Source organism: Crinia signifera, chromosome 3, assembly GCF_055691185.1.
Source record: "Crinia signifera chromosome 3, ASM5569118v1, whole genome shotgun sequence".
Classification (NCBI taxonomy): Eukaryota; Metazoa; Chordata; class Amphibia; order Anura; family Myobatrachidae; genus Crinia; species Crinia signifera.
The window spans coordinates 195,614,064-195,639,548 of record NC_139219.1 but is presented as its reverse complement, the minus strand read 5'-3'; the positions used below and the strand labels follow the sequence as shown (position 1 = coordinate 195,639,548).

The 25,485-nt window shown below is 48.6% G+C and overlaps 1 long non-coding RNA gene across 1 annotated transcript in view; it reads left to right on the top strand.

The window, feature by feature from the left end:
* Positions 1-25,485, top strand: part of LOC146064095 (uncharacterized) — a 157,713-nt gene that overhangs the window by 39,985 nt on the left and 92,243 nt on the right. The gene's annotated exons all lie outside the window — the stretch shown is intronic.

Genomic DNA, 25,485 nt, shown 5'->3' with positions numbered 1-25,485 from the left:
TTTGGCTTCGCCAGTATCAGGCTAGTTAAGCCCTATCTAAAAAGCAGGGATAGCGCTGTCCCTGCTGTTAGCTCTGGGCTGCTCTGGGGATCTCGCATGAGCAGCGAGATCCCGCGCATGCGCAGTGAGCCAGCCAGGGGACAGGAGATAGCGCATCAGTGTAAACTGATGCGCTATCTCCAGGAGGGGACATCGCCGGAGGGGGGAATAAGCGCTCCCCCACTTCAGCAGACAAGATGTTAATACATCTTGTCGATGTCCCTTCCTGCTTCGCCTCGCTAATGAGGTGCAGCAGGAAGTATTATAGAGGCGCGATAAGCGCTGCTATAATACATCTGCCCCAATGCACTAAGCATTCATTTACACATACAGTATACTTGTCCCTCTCCATGAGGGAGAAAATGCTCTGTTCCTGGACTTCCCTGGTAATGTATGATTGCATCACCTGTGGTGAGCTAGGTAATTGATAAGAAAGGAGTTTCACCACACAGGGACGGAACTACAGGCGGTGCTCCAGGGGCCCAAGCCAGTTTGTGGGGCACTGGCCTGTTGCCGTCTGCACCGTTTCCAGTTTTTTTTTTTTAAGTCGTCAGCATGATCACGGGGGCGGCAGTGGGGAATTGCCGACGGGAGGATACTGAGCGGTGGTAGGAGGGACGGATCAAATCTTTGTGTTGTAGATCCAATCCGTGGCTCTGCTTCCCCTATTGACAGCCATCACAGCCGCTAGCAGTGCATATTCACCAGGCTGTCTCCGGAGCCTTGTGATTGTGCAGCTTGCGTCTGGAGGGATGTGTTTTTGGGGGGACAGTAGGGTGTTTAATGGGAGTATTATGGAGCATGTCTGGGATGAACAGGGGAACTACAGTGTATATGGGAGTAGAGGATTATAGGTTATATGTGGGTGGAATAGGGCAGGTGTCCTCAAACTATTTGCTCTGGGACCCCATCAGACAATAAAAATAATTACAGGACCCAGAAAGTGACTACAGAAGGTCATCACATCACACGTGTAGTCAGCAGACAGCACATACATGGCAGCATTGTGGAGGCCCAATATGATGGGAGGAGCCTGAAGTAACAGACAATTCAACAGATCTTTCAGACTCCTTGAATCACTGACTGAGATTAGAAAAGTCATCAGCCTGATGATCATCAACATGGAGTCGCGACCCCATACTGAAAAGGTCGGGACCCACTTTGGGGTCAGGGCCCACAGTTTGAGAACCGCTGGAATAGGGTATGTGTGGTGGGGATAGTACTGGATTATACTTACCGATAATTCCTTTTCTTCTTAGAGATCCCATGGCAGCCAACTATGGGATATTTTCCCCTTCTCCTTAATTTTAGACAGGTTGATTTTTATTCTCTGACTAGTACTGCCCACCTCTGGTATATATTCCATCTACTCCCCTTTCTGGATGTCTTTTGACTGTCTCCTAAAATCGACAAGGAAAAAAAAAATCATACCACCAGGGAGGAAAAAACTGGCTGCCATGAGATCTCTAAGAAGAAAAGGAATTATCGGTACGTATAATCCTGTACTTTCTTCTACGATACCCATGGCAGCCGACTATGGGATATACCAAAGCACAAAAGGGTCGGGCCACACATGAATGCAAGATTATTTATTTAAGGCACAATTTAACACTTGAGCACAAAACAAATTGGAAGTAACGTCCAAAGCATAATGTCTGGTGGTGTTGATAGATAACCATGTGGCAGCTTTACAATTGTCGGCGATCGAAGCTTGTGCCTTCCTTGCCCATGATGCTGCCACTGCTCTAGTCAAGTGTGCCTTGATGATAGGTGGTACGGTCTGACCTTCTTGTTCATAGATGTAGGAAATGAAGGCTCTGATCCATCTAGCCAGAGTCTGCTTGGAGGGAACCCGACCTTTTTTTGGACCTACAGGAACAACAAACAAGTGCTTAGTCTTTCTAATTTCTTGAACTCTATCAAGGTAGATGGTAATAGTTCTAACTAAGTCCAACAAATGCCAGCTCCTTTCCTTGTCATTACTTGGGGCCTTATTTTGGTTCATTCTTTCTGACAAAATCCTTCTTAGATGGACAAAACCATGTGCACTGCAGGGGGGCAGATGTAACATGTGCAGAGAGAATTAGATTTGGGTGAGTAATTTTGTTTCTGTGCAGGGAAAATACTGACTGCTTCATTTTTACACTGCAATATAGATCTCACTTTGAAGTAAAACCCCACCCAAATCTAATTCTCTCTGCACATGTTACATCTGCCCCACCTGCAGTGCACATGGTTTTGCCCATCTAAGAAGGATTTTGTCAGAAAGAATGAACCAAAATAAGGCCCTTGGTTCTGTATAGAAAGCAGGGAGAATGATCTCCTGACTCATATGAAACTTGGACACCACTTTAGGCAGAAAATACGGATGGGTTCTTAGCAACACTTTGTCCAGTAACAGCAACAGATAGGGCTCCTCAGCCCATAGAGCCTGGATCTCACTGATCTTTCTGGCTGATGTGATTTCCATTAAAAAGACTATCTTCCATTTAAGCAATTTTAAGTCAGTTTATTCCAATGGTTCAAATGGTGCTTTCATCAGAGCCTTCAGAACCATATTGAGATCCCATGGAGCAACCAATGACTTCCCTTATGGTCGCAGTCTTTTAACTGCCCTGCAGAAGTTAACAATTAGTTCTTCTTTAACCAGCTTGCGATCCAGCAAGTCACTTAGGGCCTTATTCTAGTTCACTCTTTCTGACAAAATCCTTCTTAGATGGACAAAACCATATGCACTGCAGGGGGGCAGATGTTACTTGTGCAGAGAGAATTAGATTTGGGTGGGGTTTTACTTCAAAGTGAGATCTATATTGCAGTGTAAAAATAAAGCAGTCAGTATTTTCCCTGCACAGAAACAAAATAACTCACCCAAATCTATTCTCTCTGCACATTTTACATCTACCCCCTGCAGTGCACATGGTTTTGTCCATCTAAGAAGGATTTTGTCAGAAAGAGTGAACTAGAATAAGGCCCTTAATGCTGAGATCTGACATGTCAGAGTGGAGATAGTCAATCCTAAATGGTATCCTTGACATAAAAATGGTAAATCTTGAGCTACAGAAATATCTACCAAGACTACTGGATCTTACAACCAGGCCAGGATTCTCTTTTAGATCCTATAATATGCCAATGACGACACTGGTTTCCTTGCATGGAGCAAAACCTTGACCACCTGGTCTGATAAACCCTTGTTTTTTAAGGATCGCCTCTCAATCTCTAGGCCCTGAGACAAAATACTCACGGATTGGGGTGCAAAACCAGGCCTTGACTCAGGAGATCTGGTATTATCGGTAGGCTCATTGGTTCTTTGGCCACCAGCTGCAGCATCATAGTAAATCATTGTCTTCTTGGCCAGAGTGGAAGTATGGCTATCACCGTCACCTGCTCCTCCTGGATCTTCTTCAGGACTGGCCCTATGAGTTGGATTAGAGGGAAGACATAGCCCAGCTGTAACTTCCATGGGACCAACAAAGCATCGGCTGCCATAGCCGCAGGATGATAAAATCTGGAGAAGAATGTTCTCACCTTGCAGTTGGCTTGGTCACCATAAGGTTCAGTTCTGCTGCTCCAAACTTTTGCACTATCCTCTGGAATACTGCTTGATTCAGTTCCCATTCTCCCTGCAGGATGTCCTTCCTGCTCAGTTAGTCTGCCAAAACATTCTCCTTCCCTGGCACATACAACGCCGACAGGGATCGCAAGTTCTTCTCTGCCCAAGTTAAGATCTTTCTGGCCCCGAACAATATGATCTGCTTTGCGTGCCCCCTTGATGATTTAAATGGGCCACCACCATCACATTGTCCCAAAAGACCCCCAGGTGAGTTTGACTCAATCGGTCCTGAAAGTGACCTATCGCTCTCCAGACTGCCAGCATTTCCCTCATATTGGAGGACAGTAAACTTTCCTTCTGAGTCCAGCTGCCTTGAGTTGATAGTTCTAGCAGATGGGCTCCCCATCCTGTCTGGCTTGCATCTGTAGTCAGATTTGAGAATTGTGGAAGATGAAGAGACGTAGACCTCTCCTGAAGCCCTTGTGACCACCAATTCAGGGATTTTCTCAACCTCAAATGCAACTGAATTCTTGTTAACCTGTGCCTCTTGCATCTTACATATAGAAGGAGCTCCCCCTGAAGAATCCTTGTTCTCCACTACGCCCAGGGAACAATGTTGATTGCTGACACCATCATTCGTAGAAGCTGCAGACCCGTCTCCAATGTCATGTGTTGGTGCTTCAAACAACTTAATGTGGGATCCTGAATCTTCATACATCTTTCTGGCGACAAAGCCACCTGGAATCTTGAAGTGTCTATTAGTACCAGGTACAGCCTGAGGAAGGGACACCTGGTCCCGATACGCGTTGCAGCAGCCTGGAGTGTATAACTATAGGAGGACTCTGACCAGACCTGGACCTTTTGAGGCACCTGAGACCTGCGGTTTTTCCGGAGAACCTGGGCCATTCTAGAATGACAAGATCTATTCTACAGGTGCTTAAAAACTCCAGAATCTGGTAAACCTCCATCTTAGATTTACCGCATATAGCAACAGGGTTGCTCAGTATATGTGTAGTGTGATTTTATATGTTTTTTGTGAATTTTTTTGAATAAAATGTTGTGACAATATCACACTATGTTATAAATCTTATCTTTCATATATCTCCACCAAATCAAATATTGGATAGCCTCTTGAGAGGCGAAGAAATTCAATACAAGGAGAGTATTATTTCTTTCTTATCATTACTTGTCACTGAACCTATATCTCACGGTGTCTTTTTGGAACAGTGTCAGCGCACAAAATCACTTATCTTTCTGTATTATTATTTATGCCTTTGTTACTGGGGGAGTAACTTTAGTGATTAGTGCTGCAGGCACCATATATAGCGCATAGGGCCTTATTCTGGTTGGTGCGTACTTTTCCGTATACTTTCGGATGGTGTTTTTTAGCCATCTGCGCATGCGTGGGGAACGCTATGTGCATGTGCCACGCATGGTCTCAGTACTTGTACTCACTGATACCGTACAGAAATGTGCACCGCAATCATTCGGGAAATATGGGCGTATTATGGGCGTCATTCAGAATGACACAGGGGCGTAGTTTCAAAGTGGGCTAAACTGGGCGGAAACATGGGCGGACACAGGGGAGTGCACTTATTTTGGTGGGCATGCATTCGGACAGCACACCGAATGCACGCGAACAAAAAGGCAAGAAATATGCGGTGTCCATAAGCAAGTATTGCTTTGCGGACACCACTTGGTCATGCGCTAGGCAATCGGAACGCCTAATCAGGACAGACGCACCTCAACCAATGTCAGCTGAACACAATACAATCACCTACTTTACTCATTACTTGTTAATTACACGCTTGTCACTGCTTCAATTGGAACCATTGCAGCTTAAATGGAACATTACTAAACACACACATATATGCTGCACTTTTCACACACTTTTACACTGCAAATAATGAACACAACTTAATATTAATAATACAAATACACTTGTCACTTCTACATGTATCAATTAAACCACACATTTGGGGGAAACAAAAAAACATTTATTAAATGAACTTATCAAATAAATTTGAAATCACCACAAAATAAAAGGTAGCATAGCAGGAAGAAAATTAAATAATATATAATAAATCCATGTATTCTAGACATACATAGCCACAGCAGAATCATTAGGAACACATCAGGTGGCTTCACAACAAAAGTATAGCACCAACACTTCAAGTACAGCACACAATAATGCTAGATGAAACAGGGCAACAGGGGAACCAAACATGACATTCGAAGCAAGGACAAATGTGGGTACCCTCGGCACGGAATTGGACACAGAAAGCTGACACACACAGCTCAATGAAAGATTTGGGAAGACATAACGGTGGAGATTAATGCGGACACAAGTTCATTTGCGGGCACGTTTGCCCCTGGCAGGCTCCTTGCCACGTGCAGCAGCTCTCCGGCCACGGCCACGGTCAGATGGTGGGCCAGGTGGAGCAGATGCTGGGGAGGGGGTGGCTCGTCTTCCCCCTCTGGCAGCAGGGAGTGCTGATGGTGGTAATGCACCAGAAACGGGTGACATTAGGACCCTATTGCTGGCAACTAGCTCCACCATAAGATCATTATGGCGGAGGAGGAGGTCATTTTGACGCAGGGCTTGATCAGCCAGCACCTGCAGGCTAGCAGCAATTGATTGCTGGGTGGCAGTCATAGCCTGCAGGCTCTCAGCGATAGTCTGCTGGCTGCTGATCAAACCCTGCAACACCTCCTCGGTCCTACGCACCCGCTCTGATGCCGACTCTCCCTGCTGCTGAATATTGCCAAGCACATGCCCCCACGTGGCCAATTCAGCCGCGGTCAGTGGCTGCTGCTGCTGCACGGGCCAGGTGGCACAGACTCCTCAACCTCCTCAAGAGATTCTTGACCAAGCGGTGGGGATGCTGGTGAAAGAGAACATTACAATTACAACACATTCCATGCAAAATTAGAACCAGCTACTTATGGCATGGCAAATAATTACCTTTAAGCAAAGAAGCCATGACTTCCGCTGGGGACTCGCTGTCCATGGTGCTCACCCCCGGACCTCCTCCACTGCAATGCAGCACTCGGCCATCTCTTCCAGGGGGGTGAGCTTCAGCTTTCCAGGCATGGGGCCAGCCCCAGAGGTGTGGCTGTGTTCCCACCGCTGGGTCAATTTCTTCTTGAAGTTCGTTTTGAAGTCGTGCCACCTGCAATCAAAGTTTAGATATTAATACATGTCACTCCTCATGTTTGCTGTAGCACCCATTGCAATCTGTAACATAATACAACATGTGCCTCATGACACCAAACTTAGAATATATTAAATTTGAAAAACAACCCTTCGAAGATACACTCACACTCACCCTACAATAACTATCAATTAAATGACATGGCAAACATGTCTGTGCCTCCAAGCAACGTGACCGCCCATTGACCAACTCCATCTAATATCTAATGTAAACATTACTCGTCTTGTACTGCTCAAATGTAACACACATGAACTTGCCTCTTCTTAACGTGCTCCGTCTCACGAACTTGTGGAGCCACCACATTAATCTCCGCCGTTATGTCCTCCCAGATCTTCCATCTCCTTGTGTGTGTCAACCGGTCCTGTGGACACTCGATCCAATCCCGTGCCCGGGGCACCAGGATGGCAAGCTCCTGCGGTTCGAATGCCATGTTTCTGGTGGTTGGTTCCTCTGTTGCCCTATTTCGGCCACGGCCACGACCACTGGCACCGCCACTGCCACGGCCACCTGTCGCTGTACTTGAAGTGCTGGCCAGGCAACTCTGTTGGGAAGCCACCTGCTGTGTTCCCAATGATTCTGCTGAGGCTGAAGATGGGCCAGCTGCCCTGATGTCGATGGCCCATCTGGCTGCTCTTCCCCCAATGGCTGGTCTGGGTTGATGGGCACATAGGTGGAGCTGGAGTCCATGCGTGCAAATAGGTCCTGCCACTCCTGCTCTTCCTCAGATAGAGATGCAGACATGTGTGCAACAACATTGCATTTGTCACACACACCTTTATATACTATTTCTGTAATTGGCGTACATCAGCGACACCCTGCGTTCCGTACGGCCGCGTTCCGTACTGCAGCGTCAACCGTGCGGCGCATAGGCCACGCCCCTAGCTGCGGAAAATTATTTGAAAAAAAACCTGGGAAACTTAGTAAGTCTTATTTAGTAGGTAAATGCAGATTTGTACACCAATGACCAAATAAAACTGAGGTCAGACATGAAATGTATATGTGAATGTACATCTGTACTGAGCACTTGTTTGGTATGTAATACAAATGACAATACCCATTCCATATGTAAATCCACTCCACCACTTATGCACAAGTAATCAGTGCTAGCATCCAAATCACATGTGAAAGCTCTCCAAATTCAGCCTTGATGCTAGCTACTTTTCATTCCACCTCTATAGTATGGCCCAGTAGAAGGTAAGTGTACACATGGCAGCATGGCCTAATTTTGGGAAAAGGTTTGGCACTATTTGCTATGTTTTAGCTGCATAGCTTTCACTATAAAAAAGCTGTTTAGTACCTTGTGGAGTTAGGTGTAAGTGGCTAGTGATGCAGACTATTTCACCTGTTGCTTATACCCATGTTTGGTGAATGTAATAGATTATATATAATTACCATCTTATTGTACACTGTCTGTTTAGGAGATAGTAAGTAATGGCATGGTCTGCTAAACTATGCACAGGTACAGCAAGTCTGGGTTTGCGATGCAATGGGTTAGCCGTCTGTCCTGGCGCATACATGCTGTTACTGTCAAAATGAACAATAAAGTTAATACCAAATATCACTCTGATCAACCAATGACAGGACATGATTGTTTGAATTGTGCCATTGCTAAGATGGCGGCCTATGGTAGAGCAGCATCCTTCTCTGCCGAGGAGCTGAGGGCACTGGTCTCCGTTATGGAGACCAGGCTGGGGCGTGCGGGGCCCTTCATAACAAATCGACATAAGCGCCAGGCGTATGCGGCTGCCCGCAGGCGCATATTCGCGCGCACCCAGGTGCGCAGGACCATCGCCCAGCTGGAGCGGCGATGGTCTGATCTGAGGCGCCGGGAGCCCGAAAAGCTCCAGCAAATAAGGGCCAGCATTGCACGATGTAAGTGTTTACACATTAAATGGCCAATTGTACATTAATGCTTACGAGTGACTAGGCTAGCCTTAAATGTGGTATCCATCCATCCATCCATGTTTCTATCTATCATGCAGTTTAGCTAATAAGCAGTGACATGCAGGTATATATGTATGGCAAAATGTGGCATGTTGTATTGGATGTAGCTTTCTAGTAGATTGGTGAGTGTTAAGGCAGGAGATTTTTCAGTCACATATTCATTAGTGTAAGCCAGTGTGTGGGTGTGTGTGGGCCCATTTTTATTTTTACCATTACAAACAGTATTGGCTATGTAATTGTTTGTATGTATGAATTCTCATGCTGTAGGTACTTAAGATTGACTGTACAAGGTCAACCTGAATAGCATAATTAATGTTGTTCCCCCTTTAACATGCCCACAGATCCACAGAGGCAAGGCGACAGCTTAAGAGGGGCCCTACTCAGGCTGCGGCAGCACCTTCTTGTGATGGCCGCAGAGGTGGAGGCTGTCTGAGACCTGCTGGTCTAATTTTTTATTTTATTTAAATATTTTGTAAATTTGTAATAAATATTTGTGTTGACAGTTCGAAGTGGTCTGTGTGTTATTATTTTATTTTACAGTATAAATATAACTATAAGTATATAACTTTAAATAATGGTGTTTAGTTATGTAAGGTGCAAAAGGTATATACATATTCATAGATAACACATGGGCGTAAAGGGGCAAGAAAAAACGTTGTGCACTTAGCATGATGAAAGGGTTAATGTAAAGTGGTAGTAAAGTGTTTAATGATCAATTAGAGAAATAATAGATGACCATTAAAAACAATCCCTTTTGAATGAGGTTGGCTAATTGCATAAGCGGGTAATGGCACAGATTTGGGTCTTATGAGAATAGTGTTGATTTGTGCGTAAATACTCCGCATCGGTGCGTACGGCCAGCTTCCCGTACGTTCTGACGCGGTAAGGCCGTGCAGAATCTGTACGTGTCCACCGCACACGCAAGGTTTATATGTCGTCCGTACACACGCCCTGTTCTTAAAGAGTGGGTCCGTCTGAATGCAGGGGCTCAATGGGCGTTTCTACGGACGATGTCCGCATAGTGTGGCGTGCGGCCCGCTCCATAAGAAGTCGGGAAAGTACGCACCGACCAGAATAACCTCCATAGTGTCCAGACTTTGGCCCTTATTCAGATCGGCACGGTACGGCCCGCGTGCGGCCGTACCGCCGATGTTTGTGGTCTGCACATGCGCAGAGGTCATTCTGCGCATGTGCAGCCCCCTTCGCCGCAGACGGATTTCGTCCGCCGCAAAGGGGGCGTATAGGGGCGTGAGGGGCTTCAGCCCCTCATTTCCCTATGTGTACGCCCCGCGTTTCATGGGCGTTCCCATGAAAACGCGGGGCGTATGCATGGTAATGAGGGCATGACGCCCTCATTACCATGACATGGGGGCGGAAAGCTGACGTCGCCGGATGTCAGCTTTCAGCCCCCTTACAAGCTCCCACACGGACGATTGTCCGTGTGGTCTGAGCTTGCGGGAGCTGCCGCGGCGTGCGGGCCTGCCTTCGATGGTCGTCGACCATCGAAGGCAGGGGGCAGCTCCCACCATGGTGGAGGCGTAGCCTCCACCATTTTTGTGCGGATCGCCAGCCGTCCGTGTACGGACGGCCGTGGCGATCCGTCCGGTGGGCGGCCCTTGGTTTGTGCGGTCGGAGCCCCGTGTGCGGCTCTGACCGCACCAACCAGAATAAGGGCCTTTAAACCTACATACAGGCTAACCTAGGGGTGATGCCTGGACCAGAGTACGCTGGTCCAGCTTGGAGGGCAGAGATCGCTCAGCGCCGATGTGCACAGCCCGCGCTGAGCGGGACGTCAGAGGGGGCGGAGCTTACCCTCTCTGCTTCACGGAGGCGCCATCTTACAGCCCACGCTGCCTCTCCTGCTGTTGCACCTCTAAGGATCTCCTGAACAGGGCATCAGAACGCTGCTCCGCTTACTCATCAGCCGGTTCACTGCGCTGGGTGAGTGACAGGGATTCCTGCTGGGATTCCCTTTGGAGTGATATCCTGTACTGTGGGCTTAATTCGGGGAAGGCAGGCTCCTCTCCCCCTATTACTTTCCTTCTCTCCTTCACTGCTACCTATTTCTTGTGTGTGTGACAGGCTGAGGGGCTGTGAGCTGGGTAGTGCTTGCAATGGCTGCTAAAAGCACTTCAAAGGCGTCTCAAAAACTGTTTGTCTGCACACAGTGTACTCAGCAGTTTACTCAGCCAGAGGCGTAGGGAGGGCGGAGCCACCGGAGCTCATGCTCCGGGCGGCGTCTGGTGGAATGGCGCCGCCGGCCCGCCCCTCCTCCGCAAATGATCAAGTATATCATACACACACTAACGGCGGGCAGCAGCCGTGTGCCGGCGACTGCCCTGCCCTGCGCCTGCCTCCTGCTGCTGCTGCTGCTCGTTCCGGCTTCCGGGCAGCGCAGCAGCACTCCAGACCCCTCAGGCTCCCCTATCAGTTTGGCTCTGAAGTAGCTCCGCCCCCAACTGTGCTCTCTAGTTCCTTCATTCTCGATGTCCTCCTCCTCCATCCTGCCTGCTTCTTCCACTGGCACTGCATGGCAGGCACTGCATCAACTACATGCGGAGCACAAGACAGAGGTACTCCCAAATCGAACCACCTGCAGTCTCTCACTTTGCATTACATTTTGCTTCAGCCCCCTCCCCCACATGTGCTTATGTGAAGACATGCTGGCTGCTGCTGCAGCTTCTCTTTGGTGAGCAGCAGCAATATTATTATACTGAAATAACTTGTTTCAAATGTTTTCTTTTCTTTTCTTTTAATATGTGTTTATCTGTCTTAGCTATAGAAAAGTAATATTTGCTGAAATTGCTGCGCCGCGTTGTAACCATTCATAGGTGGTGATTATGGTGCGTCACATTGTGTAAGGGCATTATGGTGTGTCGCATAATGTGTAATGGGCATTGTGGTGTGCGCATAATGTGTAATGGGCATTGTGATGAGTCACGTAATCTGTAATGGGCATTGCGGTGTGCGCATAATGTGTAATGGGCATTGCGGTGAGTCACATAATGTGTAATGGGCATTGTGGTGTGTGCATAATGTGTAATGGGCATTGCGGTGTGCGCATAATGAGTAATGGGCATTGCGGTGTGCGCATAATGTGTAATGGGCATTGCGGTGAGTCACGTAATGTGTAATGGGCATTGTGGTGTGCGCATAATGTGTAATGGGCATTGTGGTGTGCGCATAATGTGTAATGGGCATTGCGGTGTGCGCATAATGTGTAATGGGCATTGCGGTGAGTCACATAATGTGTAATGGGCATTGTGGTGTGCGCATAATGTGTAATGGGCATTGCGGTGTGCGCATAATGTGTAATGGGCATTGCGGTGAGTCACGTAATGTGTAATGGGCATTGCGGTGTGCGCATAACTTGTAATGGGCATTGCGGTGAGTCACGTAATGTGTAATGGGCATTGTGGTGTGCGCATAATGTGTAATGGCCATTGCGGTGTGCGCATAATGTGTAATGTGCATTGCGGTGAGTCATGTGTAATGTGCACCGTTACAGTGTCTTATATAGTGCAGCAGATTCCGTTACAGTGTCTTATATAGCGCAGCAGATTCCGTTACAGGCTATTATATAGCGCGACAAGACAAGGTGTGTGGAGACTGATTCCCCACTAGATGGCGCTGCCACACTCAAAAAAGTTGTCACAATAAATCTTCAATAAAAAATTACTTTTTACATATTTTTTTGTTTAAAAAGAAGAAAAACATGGTATACATTTAAAAATGAATAATGCGCATTTTCACAAAGATATCATAACACTCAAATAGGACATACTAGACATACAACATATAACATATAAACTTATTTAGACACGGGCTGGCTATGAGGCTCACAACTGCATGTAATTACTTAATAAGACAATGGGCTTTTAAGCAAATATTTACCAGTCCACATGGAACGTCCTTTTCAATATACTGGGTAATAGTAAGGAAACCAGGTCCTATATCTGAGCCAGAGATTGTTGTTAGATCTCCACACTGGGTGTCCACTCCGTTATTTTGGAGGAGTAAAGCTCAAGCTCCAGGCGCTGGTCCCATAAACGATGAGTGTCCCAGATCCCCAATGGGATATTTGTAATCCAAAGGTATTTGTAGTGGCTGGTACAAAATAGGGCTCAAGCGGGCTCCAGAACGCTGAGGAAGCCGCCGAATATATTGAAGGCGGAGAAACGCGTTCTGGAGCCCGCTTGAGCCCTATTTTGTACCAGCCACTACAAATACCTTTGGATTACAAATATCCCATTGGGGATCTGGGACGCTCATCGTTTATGGGACCAGCGCCTGGAGCTTGAGCTTTACTCCTCCAAAATAACGGAGTGGACACCCACTGTGGAGATCTAACAACAATCTCTGGCTCAGATATAGGACCTGGTTTCCTTACTATTACCCAGTATATTGAAAAGGACGTTCCATGTGGACTGGTAAATATTTGCTTAAAAGCCCATTGTCTTATTAAGTAATTACATGCAGTTGTGAGCCTCATAGCCAGCCCGTGTCTAAATAAGTTTATATGTTATATGTTGTATGTCTAGTATGTCCTATTTGAGTGTTATGATATCTTTGTGAAAATGCGCATTATTCATTTTTAAATGTATACCATGGTTTTCTTCTTTTTAAACAAAAAAATATGTAAAAAGTAATTTTTTATTGAAGATTTATTGTGACAACTTTTTTGAGTGTGGCAGCGCCATCTAGTGGGGAATCAGTCTCCACACACCTTGGCCCTTATTCAGAATCGTGCGGTACGGCCCGCGTGCGGCCGTACCGCCGATGTTTTTAGTCTGCACATGCGCAGAGGTCAATCTGCGCATGTGCAGCCCAATTCGCCGCAGACGTAGTTCGTCCGCCGCAAAGGGGGCGTATAGGGGCGTGAGGGGCTTCATACCCTCATTTCCCTATGCATACGCCCCGCGTTTCATGGGCGTTCCCATGCAAACGCGGGGCGTATGCATGCTAATGAGGGTATGACGCCAGTGATGGGGGCGGAAAGCTGACGTCACCGGATGTCAGCTCTCAGCCCCCATACAAGCTATCACACGGACGATTGTCCGTGTGGTCTCAGCTTGCGGGACCTGGTGGGGCATGCGGCCCTGCCTTCGATGGTCGCCGACCATCGAATGCAGGGGGCAGCTCCCACCATGGTGGAGGCGTACGCCCCACCATTTTCTTGCGGATCGCCAGCCGTCCGTGTACGGACGGCCGTGGCGATCCGTATAGTAGGCGGGGATTGGTTGGTGCGGCCGGAGCCCCGTATGCGGCTCTGGCCGCACCGATCAGAATAAGGGCCCTTGTCTTGTCTTGTTACACAGAGGAAATACAATCCCTCTGAGAAGGTGGCAGCAGCCATACTCAAATCTTTTAAATTGAAATATTGGATGCTATCTTGAAATCCCCCAGTGTATCAGCCAGCGCTACTGAGTGAATCTTTTCACTCCCCCCACCCCTATTATATAGCGCAGCAGATTCCGTTACAGTGTCTTATATAGCGCAGCATATTCCGTTACAGTGTCTTATATAACGCAGCAGATTTCATTACAGTGTCTTATATAACGCAGCAGATTTCATTACAGTGTCTTATATAGCGCAGCAGATTCCGTTAGTGTCTAATATAGCGCAGAAGATTTCGTTACAGTGTCTTATATATTTCAAATGTAACATGCCATGCCCCCAATTCATTACCGGGAGGAGTGCGGGGGGGGGCGCGAAATATACCCTTGCTCCGGGCACCATGGCACCTAGCTACACCGCTGTACTCAGCACATTAAGGGGGTAACCCTGTGCAAGGAGTGTTATGAGAAGGATGATGCAGACAAGGCCCGTCTCCTCTCCTCAATGTGGAAGGGGTCACTAGCGTTTTATCCACTTTGGCAGCAGAACTGGCTGCGTCCCGCAGGGACAGGGAGGTTTTACACTCGCATTTAGCTTCTATGGGGTCAGCTGAGCCATCCTGGGCCAGGGACCTTATCAGCTATGTGGATTCCTTGGTGAGAGCTACTACCTCTCAACCTGCAAACATTCCTTCCCCACCTAAAAAAAGGAGTATCCCTTTGCTCTTGAGGGGGGATTCCTCTGGGGATGAACAGGAGGATCCCTTGGGGGATGTGGATGTGCAGGATGATCCCCTCCCTCAAGCTGATGGTGGGGATGATGATGAGGTCATAGAAGGATCTCAAGGCCTAGAGGCCCTAATTCAGGCTGTTAAGTTCACTTTGAATGTAACTGAACCAGAACCGCCGGCCTTTGTCCCTATTTTTGGCCGCCCTCCAAAGGCGGTGGTGTGTTTCCCAGAATCTGTGGAGTTAGATAAACCCTTATTGGATGTCTGGAAATCTCCAGAGAAAAAGTTTCAATTATCAAAACGTTTTAAAACTACTTATCCTTTTGCACCAGAGGCAAGGGCTAAGTGGGAAAATCCACCCTTAGCTGATGCGTCAGTGTCAAAACTTTCAAAGAAAGCAGCACTCCCTATACCAGGGGCTGTTGCGCTAAAAGACGCTCCGAATAGGCATCTAGAAGCTGGGTTAAAGCATATCTTTACCACCGCTGGAGTCACCTTACTCCCTGTTTTAGCCATTTCTTGGGTTAGCAGGGCCATGGAAACCTGGGCAGAGGATTTAGCTAGAGGAATAGAGGAACAAAGGCCCATGGAACACCTGGCTTTGCTGGCGGCCAATATGCGTGAATCTGCCACATACATACGAGAAGCTGCCAGGGATTCATCGGCTTTGGTCACTAGAGTCTCCGCCTTGTCCATCACAGCTAGGCATTCCTTGTGGCTAAAATCGTGGTAGGCGGAGGCGGACATAAAAAAGACTGTAGAAGGTTTGCCCTTTACAGGTGAGGTACTATTCGGTCCAGAGTTGGACAAACTGATTGCTCAGGCTATGGGGGGCAAGTCCACATTCTTGCCCACCTCAGCTCCACCCCCTAAATAGCCTTATCAAGGTCCCTCTTTCCATTCCTTTCGAGGAGTGCCAAAGTTTAGAGGAAAACCGAGAGGGTCTTTTGCCCCTTCCCGTGGCAGAAGCAGGGGGTTCGGGGGCGCGGCCACTACCTCAACCGCAGGAGCCCGCCGTCCTGAAGCAAAACAACCAGATAAACCCGCAGCATGACTGTCTCCCATTTTATATGGGGGATCCCAGTTTGGGAGGATGGTTAAGGGATTATCAACAACACTGGATCATGTATTGTACAGACCAATGGGTTCTGTCAATTGTGATAGAGGGTTACCGGCTGGAGTTTGCTTGCAAACCTCCACGTCAATTTTTCACAACAGGTCTCCCTCATGTCGAAAAGGACTGTCTACTACTGATGCAAGCAATTCAAAAGCTCTTGACGGCGCAGGTAATAATACCGGTCCCAGTAGCCAACCGCACAGAAGGCTTTTATTCACCTATTTTTCTGGTTCCAAAGCCAGATGTGACAGTTCGCCCAATTTTGAATTTAAAAACATTGAACAGGTACATAACCTACCACAAGTTCAAGATGGAATCGCTAGGATCAGTAGTGGCCGGTCTGGAACCAAGGAAATTTTTGGCATCTTTGGACATAAAATATGCCTATTTACATGTCCCTATTCACGAAACTCACCAACAGTTCCTTCACTTTGCTATCAAGGACAACCACTTCCAGTTTCGTGCAATGCCCTTTGGCCTTTGATCCGCCCCACGCCTTTTCACAAAGGTCATGGCGGTGATGATATCTGTATTACACACCAAAGGGGTGAATGTTGTTCCATACTTGGACGATCTTTTGAGGAGGTGCTTCTTCAGAGCATTCAAGTTTGCTGTCATGTTTTGCTACAACATGGGTGGGTTCTGAATTACAAAAAGTCCCAGCTGACCCCGTCCCAACGGATTCTGTTTTTGGGTCTTATCATGGACACGTCTCTGCAGAAAATCTTCCTTCCCTTGGACAAGATTCTCTCTCTTCAGGAGTTGACAAGACAGGTTCTCAGTCTCCACAAAGTGTCGATACATCTGTGCAGAGGCGGAACAAGCAGGTTGAGGGCCCAGGTGCAAAAATATGCTTTGGGCCCCACCGATACTCGAAATAGGAACAGTGTGCACCAAAGGCAGGCGACAAAAATTTGGGACATGGCTTTGTGGGGAAGGGTCGTGGCCACCTAATAGGCTGTGGGATGTGTGAATGGTTAGGTTGTAGGCTGCGAGGTTTGTGTGTATGGTTAGGGTTATAGGGTTATAGGCTTCAGGGTGTGTGTATGGTTAGGGTTATAGGCTGCAGGGTGTATGTGTATGGTTAGGGTTATAGGCTGCGGGGTGTGTGTGTATGGTTAGGGTTATAGGCTGCGGGGTGTGTGTGTATGGTTAGGGTTATAGGCTGCGGGGTGTGTGTGTATGGCTAGGGTTATAGGCTGCAGGATGTGTGTGTGTGTATGGTTAGGGTTATAGGCTGCGGGGTGTGTGTGTATGGTTAGGGTTATAGGCTGCGGGGTGTGTGTGTATGGTTAGGGTTATAGGCTGCGGGGTGTGTGTGTGTATGGTTAGGGTCATAGGCTGCGGGGTGTGTGTGTGTGTATGGTTAGGGTCATAGGCTGCGGGGTGTGAGTGTATGGTTAGGGTTATAGGCTGCGGGGTGTGTATGGTTGGGGTTATAGGCTGCGGGGTGTGTGTGTATGGTTAGGGTTATAGGCTGCGGGGTGTGTGTGTATGGTTGGGGTTATAGGCTGCGGGGTGTGTGTATGGTTGGGGTTATAGGCTGCAGGGTGTGTGTGTGTATGGTTAGGGTCATAGGCTGCGGGGTGTGAGTGTATGGTTAGGGTTATAGGCTGCGGGGTGTGTGTGTGTATGGTTAGGGTCATAGGCTGCGGGGTGTGAGTGTATGGTTAGGGTTATAGGCTGTGGGGTGTGTGTGTGTATGGTTAGGGTTATAGGCTGCTGGGTGTGTGTATGGTTAGGGTTATAGGCTTCAGGGTGTGTGTATGGTTAGGGTTATAGGCTGCGGGGTGTGTGTGTATGGTTAGGGTTATAGGCTGCGGGGTGTGTGTGTATGGTTAGGGTTATAGGCTGCGGGGTGTGTGTGTGTATGGTTAGGGTTATAGGCTGCGGGGTGTGAGTGTATGGTTAGGGTTATAGGCTGCGGGGTGTGTGTGTGTATGGTTAGGGTCATAGGCTGCGGGGTGTGAGTGTGTATGGTTAGGGTTATAGGCTTCAGGGTGTGTTTATGGTTAGGGATATAGGCTGCGGGGTGTGTATGGTTAGGGTTATAGGCTTCGGGGGTTTGCGTATAGTTAGTGCTATAGGCTGCATGGTGTGTGTATGTATAGTTAGGGTTATAGGCTGCGGGGGGTGTGTGTGGTTAGGGTTATAGGATGTAGGATGTGTGTATGGATAGGGTTATAGGCTGCGGTGCATGTGTGCATATTGTTATGGTTATAGGCTGCGGGGCATGTGTGCATGGTTAGGGTTATAGGCTGCGGTGTGTATGTGTGGTTAGGGTTATAGGCTGCGGGGTGTGTGTATGGTTAGGGTTATAAGCTGCAGTGCATGTGTGTATATTGTTATGGTTATAGGCTGCGTGGTGTGTGTATGGTTACAGTTATAGGCTGGGAGGTGTGTGTAAGGTTAGGGTTATAGGCTGTGGGGGGTGTGTAGGTTTAGTTAGGGTTGTAGGCTGTGGGGTGTGTGTGTATGGTTGGGGTTATAGGCTATGAGGGGGACGTGTATGGTTAGGGTTATAGGCTGTGGGGTGTGTGTGTGTGTGTGGTTAGGATTATAGGCCATACTTGCCTACTTTTGGAAACTGATTTCAGGGAGATTCCATACCTCCCATCATGTGCATGGTTAAAACATGATTGTGCTCCCATCACGAATGGACCCGCACTGCGTGGTCAGAATTTTTAGATGGGGATTGAGTATACCAGGGTATTAGGCGGGTGTTTTGGGGCATCGGGGGACTGGTGGCTAAATTGGAAGCCTCTGCAAAATGTGGGAGTGTCGGCAAGCCTACAAGCAGCCTGCACACACACACACGGGTCACTACTGGCCTACGCACACACACAGGGGTCATTATCACCCCCTACACACACACACACCCACATAGTCACTACTGGCCTACACACACACAGGGACCACTTTCTGCCTACATATATTAACAAATGTTCAGTGCCAGCCTATAAGCATACACATACTCACACTGACAGGGATCACACATACTCACACTGACAGGGATCAGTACCTGACACCACACACACACACACACACACACACACACACACACGGGGTCACCTACAAATACACAATGGAGTCAGTGCCAAGCTACATAAACAGAAAAACAAACACATTACACAGCAGCATTCACACAGTCCCAGTCTGTATGGAGCTGCAGAGGCAGAACTTCATGCACTAACCTCAGAACGGAGCACTCCTGCTCCTCCCCCAGCCTCTGTCACCTCCCTGCAGTCAGAGAGTCCAGTGTGGCTTTCATGCAGCCCGGCCCCAGGATACAGCAGGCAGCAATTCCATCCTGTCAGTGCCGCGGCTGTGGGGAATCTAGGCGACCCACGAGGAGTTTGCTTGCTCCCACGTCGCCTGTCATGCATGTCTCTGAAGCACTCAGCCGGAGGGGGAGGGGCAGTGATAGTGGCGGTGCCCTCCTCAGCCGTGGACCTGTCCAGCCTGTCCCTGAGCTCCATAGCGCTGCTGCTAAATGCCGAACCCGGAAGCGCTAGGATCGATGTCCGTCATGGCAGGTCAGCTGAGCTCGGCAGAGGGGGGTTATGGGTATGGGACATGTACTGATTGAGACCGGGGCCCGTGGACTTGCGCCACACATTTAGAAAAAAAAATTCAGACAGACGGTAGCGCTGGCCAGTTGGCCCCTTTAATGCCTTGGGCCCCGGTGCAGTGCACCGTCTGCACCGGCGGTAGTTCCACCCCTGCATCTGTGCATACGCCTGTTGAAAAAAATGGTCGCCTCCTTCGAGGCACTTCCCTTCGGCCGTTTTTATTCTCAGATTTTCCAGCTAGATCTGCTCAAACAGTGGTCCGGGTTGCATGTTCACATGCATAGGAGAATTATCCTGTCTCCATGCATTCGTCTTTCTCTGCAATGGTGGCTCCATACACCAAATCTGTTGGAGGGCCGCCGTTTCGGGGTCTGGGAGTGGACCATAGTAACCACGGACGCAAGCCTCAGGGGTTGGGGTGCTGTGGTGATGGAACATCACTTTCAGGGTCGTTGGTCCCCACAAGAGGCGAAGCTCCCGATAAACATCCTGGAGCTTCGGGCAATTCGTCTGGCGTTATTCAAAGCGGACCTTCTGCTACGGGGACGAGCTGTAAGAATCCAGTCGGACAATGCCACGCCTGTGGCATATGTCAACCGCCAAGGAGGGACCCGCAGTCGAAAAGCAATACAGGAAGTCAGCCAAATTCTTCAGTGGGCGGAACGTCAGGTCCTGGCCTTCTCAGCGGTGTTCATACCGGGGGTGGACAACTGGGAGGCAGATTATTTAAGCCGCCAGGATGTCCACCCGGGAGAATGGGCCCTTCCCCCGGAGATCTTCTCCCAGATTGTCCACCGTTGGGGGATGCCGCATATAGACATGATGGCATCAAAACACAACTGCAAAGTGCCCCAGTACTGCTCCAGGTCACAGGATCCAGCGGCAGTGGCAATGGATGCCTTAACCACGCCTTGGGATTACCCTTTGATTTACATATTCCCACTGTTTCCGTTGTTACTCAAACGGATCAAGAGGGAATCTGCAACAGTGATCTTGGTGGCTCCGAATTGGCCTCGTCACCCTTGGTATGCTGATCTTCAGGGGCTCCTGATAGATCAGCCGTGGCGGCTTCCTCCAAGGGACGAACTTCTTCTGCAGGTGCCATCGGTCTACCAAGGCTTACCGCGGCTACGTTTGACGGTGTGGCTGTTGAAACAGCGCTGTTAAGAAGACATGGCATTCCAACGATGCTGAGAGCTAGGAAGGAGGTCACCTCCCGTCACTATTATGGAATTTGAAAAACTTATGTGGCGTGGTGTGAACGCCGAAAAATGCCCACGTCTGTTTTCTGTCTTTCTCGGTTACTCCGGTTCCTACAGGTGGGGTTTAAAGCGGGCCTCCCGCTTGGCTCGCTTAAAGTACAAGTGTCAGCTTTGTCGATATTTTTTCATCGACGCTTGGCAGTCATTCCGGAGGTCCAGACTTTTTTAAATGGAGTACTCAGGCTCCAGCCACCTGTTCGGGCCCCGGAGGAGCCTTGGAATTTGCCTTTGGTGCTTGATTATCTCAAGTCCAGTGTCTTTGAACCTTTGGACTCCATTGATCTCCGTCTTCTCATGTGGAAGACGATTATGCTTTTGGTTCTTGCCTCGGCACGAAGGGTGTCTGACCTTAGTGCTCTGTCATGCAGGTCCCCTTATCTAGTATTTCACCAGGATAGGGCGGAACTTCGAACCAGAATGGATTACCTAAGGTTGTGTCAGCGTATCATCTTAACCAACCTATTGTTGTTCCGGTACTGACGGGTGAATCAAAATCACTGGATGTAGTTCACACCTTGCGGATTTATGTAGACAGAACTAAGGATATCAGGAGGTCGGACTCCCTATTCGTTCTGTATGCTACTGCCAAGAGGGGCTGGCCAGCCTCCAAACAATCTCTGGCAAGATGGATCTGTCTTACCATAAAGCAAGCATATGTGCCGGCGGCTCAAGTTCTGCCTCGTAAGGTTTCGGCCCACTCCACACATTCAGTGGGACCCTCTTGGGCAGCAGCTAGAGGTGTCTCGTTGACTCAGTTGTGTAGAGCAGCAACGTGGTCTGGCCCAAACACATTTATCACATTTTACAAGTTTGATACTTTTGCGGCCTCTTCTGCTAATTTTGGCCGTGCTGTGCTGCAGGATGCCCAGCGCCTTCCTGCCCGTGGGGATGGCTTTGGGACACCCCCAGCGTAGTAACTTCAGTGTCCCCTTGGATGAAGGAGAAAATAGGAAAATCTGTTGTGTTCCCGGCCCTGACCGTGGTGGACCAGTGGAGGGCGCTGTGTATCGGAAGGCTGGAGGCCTGATGAATGACATGCACAGAGCCAAAGCCTTGCGTACCAGAGTGTTGGCGGAGACCGTAAACAGAGGCGCGGAGTCTAACCTGCCAGCGGTATTCACCAGGGACCCCCGCAAGGGGATATGGACTTCGCTGCGTCTGACAGGCAGGTCGCGGCCCTCTGCCCTGGTCCTCTGGACGTAGGCTGTGAGTAGTAATGACACTGGAGACACGGGTAGATGGAATAGTCTCTGGAAGGCACAGTGTGAAAGTATCAACACTGATGTCGACAGCTGGGTCGATGAGATCACTCAACTGCACGGTGGTAATAGCAGGAGGCTTCTGGAGATGATATGCTAGGTGAGGATGGTAACAGGAGTAATTACTCGACTGCAGAGTGGAATGGCAGGAGTCTTCTGGAGATGACAAACCAGGTAGTAACGGCAGAATCTGCGAGAGGTACACGGGGAGACCGGATAACCAGGAGCCTTTGGAAACAGCTGAACACAGGAGGTACTGAGGTCAGATGAACACATATTCAAGGCGATGACTGAGAGTTAGAGGCCGGAATATATCCCCCTCGCTGAGTACTGATTGGCTAGCTGCAGCAGCACCAATCAGTACAGGGAAAGAGTGAGCATACCTGAGAGGTATGCAGGTGTGTGGGTCAGAGGTTACCCAGGCTGAGCAGCGGGATTGGACCCCCTGGTCAGCTGAGTGCAAGTGTCATGGCGGCGCCCATGACGCACGGAGTCCACCATGCCGGCATGTCGATTACACGGGTCAGCGCTAGCCAAACATGGGACATCTTGCCAGACACTGACAGCAACCAGAGGCCTTACTCTCAACGCTGACCACCGGGAAGGTAATGGACGTGGTCTCAGACGGGGCTGAGACCCACGGTTTGTGACAGTACCCCCCCCTTTTAGGGTGGGCACCGAACACCCTTTAGGCTTGGACGGGTTCTCTTCATGGAACACTTTGAGTAAACGGGGGGCATGCACATCTTCTGCATCGGCCCAACTCCTCTCCTCAGGACCATATCCTCTCCAATCAATGAGGTACTGGAGGCGCCCATATCGCCGACGAGAATCAATAATCTTGTTGATCTCGAATTCCACTCCCCTGCTGGTTCGAACTTTGGGTAGTGATGGTGAAGAAGCATGGAAGCGATTCAGGATGAGATTGCGTAACAAAGAGATGTGGAATGAGTTGGGGATGCGTAAAGATTTGGGTAACTTCAACTTATATGCCACAGGATTGATCTTTTGAAGAACAGTGTAAGGACCAATAAATCTGGGAGCAAATTTCATAGAAGGGACCCTTAGTCTGAGATTTCGGGTAGAAAGCCAAACTCTATCCCCTGGACGCAACTCAGGAACAGCTCTTCTCTTGCGATCTGCAAAGAATTTGTACCTTGTTGAAGCTTTCTTGATGTTGGAATGAACCTCTCGCCAGATTTGAGAGAAATGTTTAACGGCTGCTGCGGCTGCAGGTACTTCTATCGCAGGTAAAGCTTCAAAATTGGGGGCACGGGGATTTTGTCCATAGACTATAAAGAAAGGGGAATGACCAGTGGTAGTGTGGTACCTGAAGTTATGAGCAAATTCTGCCCATGGGAGGAGTCTCGACCAGTCATCTTGAGAGGATGATATATAAAGACGTAGGAAGGTCTCCAGATCCTGGTTCACCCTTTCTGTCTGACCGTTGGACTGGGGATGATAGCCTGAAGAAAACTTTAATTTGATTTGGAATGCATCAGACAGGGCTCTCCAAAACCGTGCTACAAATTGTACCCCACGATCGGACACAATTTCATTAGGCAAGCCATGACTTTTGAAGATATGTTGTACAAACAGCTGAGCCAGACTGGGGGCGGACGGTAGCCCGGGTAATGGAATGAATCGGGCCATCTTGGAAAATCTGTCAACTATTACCCATATGGTATTATACTCTTGAGATTTGGGTAAGTCGCAGATAAAGTCCATTGAAATGTGAGTCCAGGGACGAGATGGAATGGACAGAGGATGGAGCTGGCCGGCTGGAGCTTGTCGGGACACTTTGTGCTGTGCACACTCTGGACATGAAGCCACAAACTCCTTCACCTCCTTGCCAATCTGCGGCCACCAATAGGATCTCTGAAGAATTTGTAATGTCCCCTGGGCGTTAGGATGCCCAGAGAATAATGACTTGTGTGCCCAGGAGAGAAGCTTCTGACGTAGTTCAGTGGAGACGAAGATTTTACCAGGAGGAGGCACAGGCGACACTTGCGTGGGAGCAAAGGCGATGGGGTCAAGAATGGGCCGATTCTCCTGTAGGTCAGAATCCTCTTGCATGGAACGAGATAAAGCATCAGCTTTCACATTCTGAGTACCTGGACGGTATAACAACTTGAAAGAGAAACGAGAGAAAAACAAGGACCAACGAGCCTGTCGAGGATTCATACACTGGGCAGACTGGAGGTATAACAGGTTTTTATGATCTGTGAAGATCGTCACGGGGAACTTGGCACCTTCTAAAAGATATCTCCATTCTTCGAGGGATAATTTGATGGCCAGTAATTCTTGGTCTCCAATGGAGTAATTTCTTTCTGCTGGAAGAAACTTGCGAGAGAAGAACCCACAGGGGTGGAGTTTTTCATCACTGTTCTTTTGGGATAATACAGCACCGACTCCTATATGAGAGGCATCTACCTCAAGAAAAAAGGGTTTGTTGACATCAGGCTGGGACAGGATAGGAGCAGTGACAAAGGCTTGTTTTAAAAACTGGAAAGCTGCGACGGCTTCTGGAGGCCAGCTGGCTGGATTAGCCCCCTTTTTGGTGAGTGCGGTGATGGGTGCAATCAACGTGGAGAAGCCTCGAATGAATTTCCTGTAGTAGTTGGAAAACCCTATAAAGCGTTGGACTGCTTTGAGGGAAGTGGGTTGTGACCACCCGTTAATAGCCTCCAACTTCTCTGGATCCATACGTAAGTCAAAACCAGAAATGATGTAACCCAGGAAGGGCACGTAAGGAACTTCGAAGGTACATTTGGAAATCTTGCCGTACAGTTTGTTTCGGCGAAGACGAGACAATACTTCCTTGACCTGAGTTCGATGAGAGGATAAGTCTTTGGAAAAGATGAGGATGTCATCGAGGTATACCACAAGACAAACGTAGAGCATGTCCCTGAAAACCTCATTCACAAATTGCTGGAATACTGCTGGGGCATTACAGAGGCCGAAAGGCATTACCAGGTACTCGTAATGACCATCCCGGGTGTTAAATGCGGTCTTCCACTCGTCACCTTCACGAATTCTTATCAAGTTGTATGCCCCTCGGAGATCCAATTTGGTGAAGACTCGGGCACCTCTCACTCGGTCGAAAAGTTCGGTAATTAAAGGAAGTGGGTAGCTGTTCTTGACTGTGATGTTGTTTAAACCTCGGTAATCGATGCATGGGCGAAGGCCTCCATCTTTTTTCTTTACAAAAAAGAAACCTGCGCCTGCTGGGGAACTGGAGGGCCGGATGAAGCCTTTCTGAAGATTCTCCTGTATGTATGCAGACATGGCTTGAGTCTCAGGAATGGACAATGGATAAGTTCGACCTTTAGGAGGGAATTTCCCTGGGAGGAGGTCAATTTTACAGTCCCAATCACGATGAGGAGGAAGAGTATCAGCAGACTGCTCGCAGAACACATCAGCGAATTCACTGTAGACTTCGGGGAGCCCAGGAAGAATT